Source organism: Salminus brasiliensis, chromosome 20, assembly GCF_030463535.1.
Source record: "Salminus brasiliensis chromosome 20, fSalBra1.hap2, whole genome shotgun sequence".
NCBI lineage: Eukaryota > Metazoa > Chordata > Actinopteri > Characiformes > Bryconidae > Salminus > Salminus brasiliensis.
Window position 1 is genome coordinate 19014370 of NC_132897.1, and position 14806 is coordinate 19029175.

The following is a 14806-nucleotide window of genomic DNA, read 5'->3' on the forward strand; positions in this document are numbered from 1 at the left end:
TGCATTCGTTCCATACCAGTTTCCATCAATCTCTTCAAGCAAACTTTCGAAAATTCACATAAATGCTGGATGGAAAATCTTTGCATTTAAAATGATTGTATTTTGACAAAACTGTAAATAAAGGATTATATATTAAGTGCAAAAAAAAAGTAAGGTAAAAGTACAAAAACCTACGACAGAATAGAGTCATTACATAGGATTTACATCCAGTCAAGCCCAAAGCATATGAACACACACACAGGCACTGTTAATCAAGGCTCGTTCATACCTATTGTGGACGCAAGGCTAAAGTGAAGTAACTGACTAGATGGCCATGTGAAAACTAAACACGTCTGTGTGCGTTTTCTCTTCAGGTGCTGCTGTGGCATGCCATCTTTCATGCTAATTTCAGCTTAGCGTCCAAGACCGATCTGGAGTCCAAAACAACTGACCTCATGGAGCAGTCATGTATTAAGGAAAAGCTTAAGTCAAGAAATGAGGAAAGCATTTGTATTTCAATTGAAGTGTTTTGGAGATCTAAAAATCTAAAGTCATGACAAAATACTAAATATATATTTAAAAATAAATAAATAAAAACAATGCGTGTGCTTAAAATATTGGTGTAGACATATTTTTAGCACCAGTGTCATCAATTATGGCGATTAACTGAGGAAGTCCTAAACATCGCTTAAGAGTGATCAGGGTAGAGAGCACAGCCAATTGTGCCCTCTCTGAATCCGGCTGCTGATGGCAAAGTGGCACAGCTCTGGATTTGAACTTGTGACCCCCAGGACATAGTGGTGGCACATTAGACCGCAGAGCCACTTGGAGCCCCATGCTCCACAGTTAAACCCAAACCTAAACAACTTAAAAGCCTTAAAGAGCATGGTAGTTTTCAGGCTGACTGACAATATCCATCTTTACAAAATGCTTATGCTTATAAACATTTAAATACAGACAAATATAATTGGTTTTCTAGTTAATTGTTTTTTTTTTTTGCTTAATTGTCATTTTAAACATTTATTTTTAAGTGGGAACACTCCACAGAGTATCCAACATAATGCTCCCTTACCACCAAGTCTTTTTAACGCATTATTCAAACCAGGAGTCGTTACAAAAGGCAAGCATGCAAACATGCCTTTATCCGCAGTGCACAAGTTAAAAGTGCAGAGAACACACCCAAGACCCACAGCAGCTTTTGTATGCACTAAACAATCCTAAACAGTCACAATGTTACCTACTTTCCCTTCACTGAAAGAGTTAACCCATCATTTCAAATATGAAAGGCATGCAATTAAGCTTGCAAAAATAGTGCCTGTAGAAGAAAAGGCTTAACATCATAAAGAACAAAAAGGCCTTTGTGAGAGGTCGGACAAATTTGCCACGTGGGAGTGTTCCTGCTCAGGGTAATCTTAGCAACTGATAGAAGATACCCATCCCTCGAACGTTATCTTCACGTTAAGACATGCGGCGCTCAATCATGTGTCGCCTGGTCGAGCAAAGTTAAGACCACCTGCTCGTGGCAAATATGCTGCACAAAGCAACCTGAAGGCATTCACGCAGAAATAATCACAGATACAAAAGAATGACTTGAATGACTTGAAGAATGTGACCGCCACTGCTGTTTTTATTAGGGGTGCAAGGATTCACAAAATTAGAACTATACACCACAGTGGGGTCTTAATTCAATACATTTTTTTCGCCTGATATTGCTTCTATTTTTGTCAAAAGGCTAAAAGCTAAAGCTAGGCCGACCAGAGAAAAGCCAACCACTGGAAGTCCCTATAGATATGAGCAAGGAGGGATGTGGGTAGAGCAGTGCAGAAGCCAGTAAAGCCAGCAGACGGCCAAGTATAAAGCTAACACAGCTACAACCTCTTCAGAGAGCTAACTGCATATTGCACATTGAGAGCACACTAAGAGGACAGCAACTATCCGGCAAGACATTATAATTACATTATTAGTAATGTTAACATGTTCATTTTATATATATATAAGCATTTATTTGCTCCAATCAAGGTCATTTGAATTACTTTCTTATTATCAACAACTTTAAAATCCTCAATTAAAGCAGCATTATGCAAAAAGTGGCATTTCTTGCTACCCCTAAGTTACATGTCGAGCTGGAGTAGCAACAACTGAGATGCTATTTTATTAGTCATTTTATTATAATTATATTATTATTATTTTATTTTAATTATGAAGATGTTATTTTAATGTAAAAATGTTACATAGTCACTTTAAAGTCACTTTAATACATTCTTTGGCACCTTTAACATGGGGAAGGAAGTGATTTTTTATTTTCAGAGGAGAAATAGGCTTGCTTGTTTAATTTTTTTTTCATTTAATGCAACATAAGTATTATAATTAGCACTTTACTTCCTACAGGCAGTAGCTTGTATTTATTCATTATACACTTCAATGTTTTGGCTGTGTGACAAATTTGATCAATTTTCAAATAACTACCTGTTGTGGCAGCATTTACAGCAAGAAGTACGTGTAAAGTGTACATTTGCATCTGAATGGTCACTTTATTAACTTTCCAAGAATCCGGCTCTTGAGTCTGCAGCTGGATGCTATCAGCATTCAAAGCTAGGGGGGAGTGTGCAGTCTAGGACAGTGCCCTGAAATGAGAGGGGGATATGGCAATTAGACAAAAGCCTGGCCCTTCATTTCGACAGATGTCCCTGACAGAAGCTTCACTCACACAACTCTACAGCTCAGACTTCAAAGCGAAACAAGGACCAGCAGGAACTCTGTCTCCCTGACAAAAGAGACTTCACTCAAGTCTTTCCGGACACAATGACCACAGCAAGAGGCTCCGATGGCACAAAAACGAGCCGTTCACTTTAACTGCACATTGGACAGTCACGTCATTGACAGCTATTGTGTTCACCAATTCGCAAAGTTACGCCTAGGAGCGCTCAAAAACGAACAGGTTCCGTTTGGGGAGGAAATGAAAAAACTGGCAACTTTTGCAGGTCTTGCCCTCAAGACATTCTTTACTTAACAATGTTGAAACTTAATATGATAGTGAAGATCACTCACTTCCCATTCCAAGACAAGACAAGACATCCCACTATAAAGCCCTGGTGTTAAATGACCCAAAAGGGTGAAAGCAATGACACTGAAGAACCACTATCATCTGCTGACTTGTCTGGAACGTGGTAAACTTGATCATGACGTCTTCTGTCCCACTTGTCCTGGAATGTTTACAGAGGAACAGGGGAAGGAAGTCCACCATTTGTCCTTCATGTTGGAACCACACAATTTCTCAAGCTTTCATTCTGGACACTAAATATACTTCTGAAAGACCCTGTTGATTCCTTGTGGCCATATTTTGAGGTCACTGTTCTCAAGCATAAGCAAATGAACACCAAATTTGTTTGTGTAGGTTTCGTGCATCTGCGCTCTGTCTGAAAGTCTGAGACTGGGTCTTTTTCTTCAGCATCAGAGTAACATTTGTGGCAGGATCACCAATTTGGTAAAAATATCATTTTAAATAATCTTTTATCTCTAATTTTTAGCCAAAATTATAAGAATTAAGATGGAACCTGGAAAGCGTTATTCCTCAAGTAATTACATGTATAACAGCCTCATATTTAAATAAAAAAATTAAAAAAAATAATTAAACTGAAATGCCTTTAATATCTGATTAATCAAATAAATGATTATATAATTATTATTTTTTTTAATCACTGAACCCAATAAAGCTAACCTACAATTTAAGGCTTATTTATGCTCAATTTTTAACACAGGTTCAGGCAGAGGCTTCTGTCCATACTCTGGATTCATTTAATCCGTATTTGTGAAAAAAAAGCTTACGGTCACAGACGAAATGGAGCAGCACCACTGGAAATCATGGGGCCAGGGCATCCAATAGTGTCCAATAGTGAAACACGATCACTGCCATATGTACTTTTACACCACTTTCACTTTCGCCTTTTTTGAAGAATGTACATCACAACCGTCACCGTTTTTGTTGTTACCAGAAACATTTGGCTCTAAACTGCAGGACGCATTAGAAGATGAAGATTAGAAATATGTGGGCACTGTATACATTAGCCTTTACGGATGTGCATACATGATTTACCATACATAAACAATGCCAAACATTTCTAAAATGTAGAAACTAGATGGATTTTTACTTTTTAGGCCAACAGTTCTAGAAACACAAAATACAACCAACCATCTGGGTCATATATTCTCTTCTGTAGTCAATTACCCTATGGTTGATGTGGTGCAACATCACAACCTTTAAGAAACTTTACTTTTTTGTATGTTTTTTGAAAAAGTTTAAATGAAAGTTTTGATTAAATTAAAGTTTAATTAAAAAAACAACAGCAGAGTTACAAAATGTAAGCAGTAAGCAGTCGTCAGCCACTGGTAGCATTTGAACCCATTTTACTGGTAATCTCTTAAATCTAGCAAGCTCTAAATGAACAGTCTGCTTACAAGTCATGCCAAAGCTTTGATCATTCCGATAATCGCTTCCTGGCCCAGTCGTGAGCCCGCAGCAAAAGCTCTTACTTGCTACTGATTTCGCTATGCACTCTGTGCTAATTAATTACATCAGGGCAATGACATGCTAAAACACATCGTTTGCCACAGACCACAAACAATTCAACAGAACTAACTTTGGGGAAAATAAATCAACTAAAGTAATGTGGTGAAATGAGATTTAACCCACAACTCAGAATCTTACTGTAAGAGTCATTTCAAAACAAGTTTCTCTTCGCTAATATTGGCATATTGTTATTTTCCCCAGAAATCAGTTTTTAAACCGCTATTCCGCTATATCGCAAGATACACTTACATCACTTAGAAATTAAGTGATTGACAGCCTTGGCTGGAAAAGACACCCTCACACCCTCCCTGTTCTTTACATGGAGTTGTAGTGGAACTTGCATGAGCTGCACATGAGCTCAGTGAAAGCGGTCTGAGACATGCTTGGTCTGTGAGAAGGGGGTGGGTTTACCAAATGAGTAAGCTGTGCAGAGGCATGGCAGACAATTCTGGCATAATTTCTACAGAACAGAACAGAATGGATCCACGACACCCATGTTTTCTACAGTCACCGTAACATGCCATTAGCAAGACAGTCACATTTAATTAAGAACAACATTGGCAACATTAGCGTAACCAAGACGCTTTGAGGACCTGGCATGACCCTCCCAAGCTGAAAAACGTTGAGATGTGTTCAGCAATGCTGCACAACTGGTAACTTCAAAACATGTAGCATCAGGTTTCTCTTGCATCTGACGAGCCATAATTATCCACTGCTAATTATTGCCGCTCTCATGTAATGGGCGAGGCCCAGTAAGAAGTTTGAAAAGGCCTCAAATGTATTCAGCAGATCACAGTGCAGGGAGCGGGCACCAACATGAGCTGGTTTGTTTATAGTGCATGTTCACTTTCGGCAGAAGGTAAGAGTTTCAGAACAGACCAAGGACTCAAAACTGTTTTACACTGACCACGTTGGTCATAAAAACATCCTCTTATTTCCCAATGCAAGCTGTCTCAGTGACGAGCACAAGACTAACCCAGGTTTCCTGTAACTAATTTTCAACAGACAGTTGTGCAAAAGTCAGTTTGTCCCACCTAGTGTGGTATAGACCCCTCTGCGGTAGTTGGTACAATCTGTAGCGAGTAAACGTTATCATGTTTGACGTGTCTCAGCACACACAACATACAACTGTCGAACAACGCTGCAACACCATCTTCATATGATCAACCACTTATACTGTAATGCTGTGCTGGGAACTTTCCCACACACTTAATTTGAAAGAAACAGGCAAGTTTTCCTGCTCCTGCGTCTTGTTTGCATTCAGCAAGGTCAGACGGCAACCAGCTTAAGCATCTCAAGCCACCAAACTCAACAATACTACCATTGCCATAGCGCTTCTTGTAAAGTCACTACACTTCCCACAATACCATGCAAATCCAAACTTTAACCTGCAATATTCTCAACACTCGCTAATGACTTACAGCTGAAATGTGGTTCCACAAGTTCCCTTTATCCTTGTCCAACACACTGCCTTTGCATCTAACTTGTTCAATAGCTTCATGCTAAATAGTGTGATGCATCATGAGCGGGGAATTCAAATTATACTATAAGTGTCAAAAGATACTGGGTTTAAAGATTACAGCCACTTCTAACAAATTAGAAGTGTCAAACACATTGGGGGAAAATATCACGTGACCTTGAATATTCCTTTAAAAATTATACTTTAAAAAATAAGGTCTTGCTAGGTCTACCGCCCCAAACATAATGAAGAACCATCCTCTCCTAGTCATGGCAGTACGCTTGCAGTGACAGCAGCAAGGCAGATTAGATTTGCAAACAGTTCTAACCAAGCAGCAAAGTGGAAGTAATTTCCTCTGGATAAACAGCGAGCAGCAGGGTGGCTTTTATAGCTTGATGGCGAGCCAGAGGTGACGGTTCTCTTTACCGCAGGCTTAATCTTTGATCTCCACGTGCAGAGTCTTCTCAACAAGGTGATAACTAGAGGCAGGCTTGAGCCATATGTCTATTAGTGAGTATTTGGGTGCTTGTGGTCAACCAGCGCCTGGGAAAGTAAGCTTCTGACATGAGCTTCTAATGCGTTTTCTGACTTTGCACTGTACTTCAGAACTGCTGACACCTGTTTGGGTTCACAAAAACAGTCCTGTGGGAGGCAAGTTGCCAATAAACGCCTTGTAGCAACTTAAGCAGCTAAGAAGGATATGAAACAAGACAGAAACGTCTACAGCTCTCAGGTTTCAAAGTCTCAATCACTCAACAGCACAATTCCAAGAAGCAGCCCTGGACCAATCAACCATTAAAATGGACAAAGCCTGTGCGGTTGTTTTTTTTTCCATCCCCCCACAGCACTTAACTCTATTATATGGCATGGCCACTCAGTGACTGGTACTACAGAGCAAAAGGCAAATAAAGAAAAGGAATGGAATTAATGCTCCTATTAATGAATACAGTATTCTTTAAACCTTGCTAAAGGCTTGTAAATTGTTTGCTACTGTTCCTTTAAGACAGATGGTGCCTCCCCATGGCACAATAATTAGTAATACTAACTACTTTTGGAAGTATGTAGTGTGTAATATAGATAACAGTGTCGACATTGAGTTTACTGAATAATCCAAGATTCACACTAAGACACAACTTTGTTTACAATGGTCACCATTATCCCACAATGCAGTAGAAACCAATGTGTGGAACATTGGGAAAAAAAATGATGGCGAACGATGAAAGTGCACTGTGATTTGTGCACTAGCCTCATACCTCATAGTATTAGTGTGTAGTACGCAACTGGGACGCAGCCTGATATATGACAGTTCCCCTTGATTGGTACTGATTTTCTACCCTGTATATTTTTTTTCAATTGTTGAACTTGTGATTTCAAAATTCCATACACAGACTGCATAAACTGGATTCATGTTATACGAGCCACTTAAAACCCCTGATTTTCACCTCTACATTTGTTTCCAGCTCTGGAAAGACATTCCCAGAAGGTTTAGAAGCACTGATGGCTTGTGGATGCGCCAATGTTCACCTCTAATCTTCTTCACAAAGCGCACCGTCACAGATTTAATACAGCCCGAGCGACTTTGAATGTGGACTTGATCCAGCAGTTCCCCTGTGAGAAACTGGCTAAACTCGCAGATGAAGAATCCAAAATTACCTGTTGCTGAAATCTGTGGAAAAAGGATCCAAGAAAAGACATTCGAAAAGAAGGAGTGCGGCCTCATGCTTCAGATGTGCGCAACAGAGGCTTCATTTCACTGGCGGTGATATTTGGAAGTTGCTGACAATCCCTTTCACTGCTGCGTATAATGATGCTTTTGTTTCCAAAATGGTCTCTCACTCACACACACACACACACACACACACACACACACACACACACACACACACACACACACACACACATACACACTGTACTACAGTCCATGTTTTTTGACTAAGCTAGAAAAATGCGCCACAGCACATCAAACCAAGGTTCCACACCTACAGAACCTTTACAGACCTGACTCAACAGAACCGAAAAGGTCACAGAACTGACCCCAACAAATCCGTCAATGTGAGTCTGTAGTGCAAAACACCACACAAAGCATTAGAAGAAAGCGTGAGACCTTTTCGACGAAACCACAATAACGAATCGTACTCCGCTCCACATCATCCCTAAAACATCTCTATGGCTGAAGGTCAGCCTTTGAGGACAAGTGAAAACTTCCTGACATTAGTGCAAGGAGGGGGACAGCCCTCAAAATTGCATCCTCTCGAGGGAGGATTTGGAGACTCGGGAGGAATTCCTGAGGCATTAAACCAGCAGCCATTCCTTTCTTAACAGTCCTTTAGACTACTTGTTCTTACACAAGGTCTCCCACAAATGTCGCTAATAGGGATGGATGCCATTATCAACCACACTGGTATAGTGATCGGTTCAGGTTTAGCAATGCTTTATCATTAGATTTGTATGTGCAGTTTAGTGTTTTGTCATCTTCCACATAGTGACATTACAGTAGAAGGAAAAACACCATCCTAACTTTCTGTTAAGCCATTTTGGAGCATTTCTATTGGACCAATTGAACATTAACACAATTTAAAGAAGATAAAAAAATGTCAGGGACATTACAGGAACTATATGCCTAGGTCATGAGCGTTATATCCATGTTAACATGCCAATCAAATGACAAGGTCACTGTGCTGGGTGCTTCACATAGTACTAATAGAGCAATTTTTAAATAACTTTTTTTATTCTAAAGTCTGATTAATAATAACATCTGATTAGGGATTGCAATTCTGATCCTGGGGGGGCAGGGTCCAAAACAGTTTGGTGATTTCCTCAAGGTTCATTGTACTAAAAATCCCCCTCACCCCAAATGTAGTAGTGTGTAGTTGTTTCTTTACCAGGCTAAAGTAGCTTAACCCTAATAGAAGTACTGGACTACTAGCCTTGTAGCCTCAAAATTAAGCATGTCTAGGTTACACAGCGGTATTCTGGCTGCAGCCGCAAGGGATCCCTATTTACATTTTACATTTACACATCAGCTAAATGCTGACCAATGTACTGCAAGTCTCTTGGTGAGGGTCAGACAGTGAAACGAAACATCGCCAACGACATGTGCTCATACAAGCAGTGACACTTATTTACTTAAGCCACTGGATGCCACAAATTTCAGATATTTTGCCATGTAGTTTTACCTTTAACAGTAGGTTTAGGTTGCTAACCAACATAACGGCCCAAGATTATTCCATGAACAGCACAATGCATTTACTAACTTTGATTCAGAATTTAGTTTGTGCGTCTGGGTGGAGACTTTGTTCGAATTCATTTGTGTTTCGACCACTACTTATGTGCTGGAAATTGGAGAATGCCATTTGTACTAGCTGTAAATTGCACTCAAGCAGCCAAAATGGGACGCATGCCACAACCATTCACCTTTTCTGTTGGAGAAATTGTCCAACCTACCTGTGAATATCATTGGTACGTATGGTTTTTAAATTCAGTATATGATCATGTATTTGTTATGACACAACACCACTTAGCTGGCTAATGTGAAGCAATTCTGTGTTTGTGGATGATATCCTACAGACCTAAATATTTAGCCAGTGTTCTAACAATTCATCCTACCCATCGAACTGTCCTATCGAGGTTTACTGCATCAATAATACATCATGATTCATGTGCTTGGCGCTCCGCCCATAAATGTCATCCTACCTGGACTTCCCACATTTCATCATTTTAGAATGTTTTATTAGGTTTTTAATGTTAATTGCTTGATTTAAGTGTATTATATAATCCCATTTACATGTTATTGTTTGTTCCATCGTTTCAATTGTGCACGTTTGTTCAGAATAGTCGAAAAGAAGTTTCAAGCATAGGATCCAAGATGATCCTACCGGTTTGACAGCTGGAAGCATTTCCGATGAGTAATTTAGTCTATCAGATCCTATCAGATCTATCCTACTTGTGGAGTAGTTTATGCTAATGTCATTTTTCTATTAAATCACTGATGAAAGCAGAAACCAAAGTAACAAAGAACACATTGTATAATTTCCCTGTTCCCTGAGTTACTGCCACTTTAACTGTATCTAGCTAAATGAGGGCTGTGGGAGGACAATTCGACAGCTATATCTATAAATATATACGCTGCGGTGGGACAATTTGACACGGTAGGACAACAGCGGAACCAGCTGGAGGTGAAGTTGTATTTGGGGTCCTGGTTAACCGTCTGAAATACAGGAATATAGCATTAGTAAAGTAAACAGTCCCTTTCTAAAGAGCGCAAAACTAACCAGGGAGTAGAAACCCATGTCAGTCACAGCCTTTGTGTATTTTGTGTGTGTGTGTGTGTGTGTGTGTATGTATTTCTTCAGCTTTATTAATGCTAAGGTGAGTAAAGTGATAGTACCTGCTGCACTTCAGCAGGATTGCCCAGCCCTGCATTCAGCAGACCACAACACTTTCACCACACAGTGCTGGTGCTGCAGTGCTAGCTATCACAAAGAGCCAAGACTGTCCACATCAGAAGAAAGCCAGGTTTCTAAAAGCCCTTAATCACGAACAGGAGGACAGGTGTGAGAGGGCTGAGAGAACAGGGTGGAGGAAACACGGCGTAATTCAGGTGACATTAGCTACAGCTATCAAATATCACCTCAAAGCTTCGAGAAAGGACCCAGTAGGGACCAGGTTAGTGCTGGGCTTCTCATCATGTCCTACAGTTATCGACTGAGTTAGCTGGCTGGTTTCCAGCAGGTCGTTTGTTTTAATCGGTCAAAGCTAGACTCGACCAGGGAAAGTCCTACACGACCTAATAAAGTGTCAGGAAAGTCTCTACGCGTCTCAACCCGACGGAAAAAACACAACTTACCGCTTCTGGAGGTTTTGCAGCCCTCTTGTCATGAAGTTGCAGGTTTAATGATATTTACAAGCAATCGCACAAACAGCTGTTTACATCTCCGTTGTCAGTTGCAGCGTCTCCCGTTCCTGCGTTCCAGCTCGCCTCACCGCGGCGAAGCGCCCCCTCTCTGCGCAGGCGCGCACGGGGGCATTGATGACCAGGGTGGTGGTGCGCCCTGACCAAACAGAGTGACGTGCGGAAACACACCCACTCAGGTGCTCCACTTCACTGCTGGATGTCTTTGAACATCTACAGAGTGTCGGTGACCATCTACAGGTACGAGCGCCAGGTGCTCAAGCTGAAAGCTGAAAGCCAGTTAGCTGAGCTGTGTGCTGTCCTTAGGCACAACCTTAAAGTATGAGGACACATGAGGTTTTTATGCCATTCGCATAACATCAGTGTCTAATGGACATGCTTGTTGTCCTCCATGATTGTGCAGTACTATTAACAGGAATAAAACATACAAACAAATGTTTTAAGGGCTTTTTGAGGACTATTTGACTTTCCTGGAACATAAAGGTTACAGGTACATCTACATTATTGTGTTCCTAAACATGTAATTTATACCCCCTAGAAAAGAGATCTGCCAGGGGTGATTTACTGTTCTATACAGAACCATGACAACCCAAAAAAAACAGAATTCTAAGGACCAGGGACCAGGTCACAGGTTTGAAGCCCAAGGCTTGTCGCTTTGCCATCAGCAACCAGAGTCTGCTAGAGCACAATTGGTGGGTAGATGGAGCTACATTCCCCTATCACTCTAAAAAGCAATGTTAGCTGGCACAGGTGCGTCAGAACTGGGGACCAGACGCTTTTCTCTGAGCATGTCGGCTGCCCAGCAATGCTGCATCGTCAAGTTTATTGTATGGGACATGTATTAAACCTTTACCCGCCTAGTGTCGAGAGCAGGAGCGCTGCATTGCTGGGAAGTGCTGCATTGCTGGGGTGCGCTGCATTGCTGGGGTGCGCTGCATTGCTGGGAAGCGCTGCATTGCTGGGTGCGCTGCATTGCTGGGTGCGCTGCATTGCTGGGTGTGCTGCATTGCTGGGAAGCGCTGCATTGCTGGGAAGCGCTGCATTGCTGGGGTGCGCTGCATTGCTGGGTGCGCTGCATTGCTGGGGTGCACTGCATTGCTGGGAAGCGCTGCATTGCTGGGAAGCGCTGCATTGCTGGGGTGCGCTGCATTGCTGGGAAGCGCTGCATTGCTGGGAAGCGCTGCATTGCTGGGGTGCGCTGCATTGCTGGGGTGCGCTGCATTGCTGGGTGCGCTGCATTGCTGGGGTGCACTGCATTGCTGGGAAGCGCTGCATTGCTGGGAAGCGCTGCATTGCTGGGAAGCGCTGCATTGCTGGGGTGTGCTGCATTGCTGGGAAGCGCTGCATTGCTGGGAAGCGCTGCATTGCTGGGGTGCGCTGCATTGCTGGGAAGCGCTGCATTGCTGGGAAGCGCTGCATTGCTGGGTGCGCTGCATTGCTGGGGTGCGCTGCATTGCTGGGAAGCGCTGCATTGCTGGGTGCGCTGCATTGCTGGGAAGCGCTGCATTGCTGGGGTGCGCTGCATTGCTGGGGTGCGCTGCATTGCTGGGGTGCGCTGCATTGCTGGGAAGCGCTGCTTTGCTGGGGTGCGCTGCATTGCTGGGAAGCGCTGCATTGCTGGGTGCGCTGCATTGCTGGGAAGCGCTGCATTGCTGGGGTGCGCTGCATTGCTGGGGTGCACTGCATTGCTGGGGTGCGCTGCATTGCTGGGAAGCGCTGCATTGCTGGGAAGCGCTGCATTGCTGGGGTGCGCTGCATTGCTGGGAAGCGCTGCCTTGCTGGGGTGCGCTGCATTGCTGCACTATGGGGGTTGGTGAGTTGGGACGATTTAATAAAAAGTGATCAAGGTGTATTTTAGCAAAATTGAAGTTGAGTTATAGAGCCCAGTGTAATACCTTTTGTTGGGCCCACAATCCTTGGCAGTGCCCCAGTACTTAGGGGGAGCTATGAATGGGTGGGTTCATGTATTTACACATTTATAACAAAAAATAAATAAATAAATCAAATGAACCAAATGCTTCTTTAACTATAGTAAAAAAAAAAACTAAAACTTGCGTGTGTGGTTCTTTAAGGAACCTTCAACTAATGGTTCTACGGTTCCACCACTGTTCCAAATCAAAGAGCTCTATTTTAGTAGTACAAAGCTGGAACCCTTTTTCAGTGCAATATGACCAATTTTAAAAGAGTTCTATAAAGAATCATCCACAACAGATTTCCCTTCTATCTGAAGGACCATTTAGGCATTCAGATGGTTCTGCGAGTTGTCGTGCTACTATACAGACACCTGAAAACCCCTTTTTAAGAGCTAAGAATGTGAGAAAGACTGGACCCATCTGTGTGGTCGTGTGCATAGCTGTTGATCAAGCTCAATCCGAGGACAGTGAAGCTGTGCTTTTAGGCCGCAGAGCTCAGTTCGACGAGACGTTACAGCTCGTCAAACATTAACTTCTCTCCAGAACTCGGTGTCACCTTAAAGCTATGCTACATTTAACTCACTGGTACCAAAAATAGTGACTCTTTATGGCAGTTTCCATCAGTAACAGCTTATTTCTTGGGAACAATGCATTTATTTACTGTGAATAAACAACTAAAAATAGTTGCTAGGTTAGCAGTTTTCTAGCTCAGTAGCCCCAGCAGCTTGTTCCTGTACTGTGGGAGTGAATGCAGCACGGCTAGTACAGTAAGGGAAACGGTGACCTTCATGCGTTTTGACCTTATTACATTTCCTTTACACTACATTATTGTTTTTATCATATATGTTACTTACATTCATATCTAGTTTCCATATTTGACTAAAGCTGATAATAGTTATAAAATAATAGAAGTATGACTGTGTGTGTGTGTGTGTGTGTGTGTGTGTGTCTCCACATGAGGGATTAATGAGGCTTATCTTAAGGGCAGTAGACTTCAAGGTGAACCGTTATAATCCTCAAGGGTAAGATGTGGTCCTACACATCCAACACAGTGTGTGTGTGTGTGTGTGTGTGTGTGTGTGTGTGTGTGTGTGTGTGTGTGTGTGTGTGTAAGTGTGTGTGTGTGTGTGTGTGATAACACAGACTGCTTGTCTGTTCAGTCTGTCATTGGTTTTCCTTATAAGGTCAATAATGTGACCACATCTATAGATGTGTAAGCTCTATATCTAACGTTTCTCAAGATTCTGAACATCTGCGGTAACAGTCTCTACTGTACCTGGACAGACTGGACAGACTTTAGATGTTGGAACATTGTTGTGAGGATTTGATTGCATTCAGCTACAAGAACATTAGTTAGGTGACCTGCTGATGTTGGATGGTTAGTTCTTATCCCAAAGCTACTGCATGGAGCTCCAGCACTCCACAGGACACCCACTGCTCCACAGCCCAATGCCCAGTGCTCTAGCTGATGGTGGGCACTAGCCATGATGGCCTTAGACCGACACTCCAGAGCACCCTATTTTATTGGGCTATTGACTAAAGTGTTGAGGATAGGGAACCATTGATTAAGGCTGACATCTAGTGGCAGATGAAGGTAGTGCTAAAAAAGCAGGATTTCAGTTGGCAGTGACTTGAACTGCTACATTATTATTAATCTCTTGAGTGCAAATAAAGATGTTTTTATGGAACCTTAAATTACAAAATATGTGTGTGTCAGATGCAAAGGTTTGGTTGGTTGTAAGTATACATAAGCACACACCATCTATAGACAACATAACACTGCACCTTTTACACAGTCTACCCAATGACTGTTTATTTGCTTAATTTAATACAATAGAAAAATAGAGTGTGAGGGACCTTTGCTCCAAAGAGAGCTTAAAAACTCCCAATAATAATTTCTCCAAATGCAAACAATTAATGCAACCCCAACACAACACTGTCCTCTGGTGGTCAAATACCCCTGGGGCAAACCATTC

At 42.1% G+C, this 14806-nt stretch overlaps 1 protein-coding gene across 1 annotated transcript in view; it reads right to left on the minus strand.

The window, feature by feature from the left end:
• Positions 1-10990, minus strand: part of kank1a (KN motif and ankyrin repeat domains 1a) — a 74332-nt gene extending 63342 nt beyond the window's left edge. Inside the window, exon 1 of the mRNA XM_072664967.1 lies at positions 10852-10990. The gene's annotated coding sequence lies outside the window, so the exon portion shown is untranslated. The remainder of the gene's footprint in view (positions 1-10851) is intronic.
• Positions 10991-14806: the final 3816 nt, after the last annotated feature.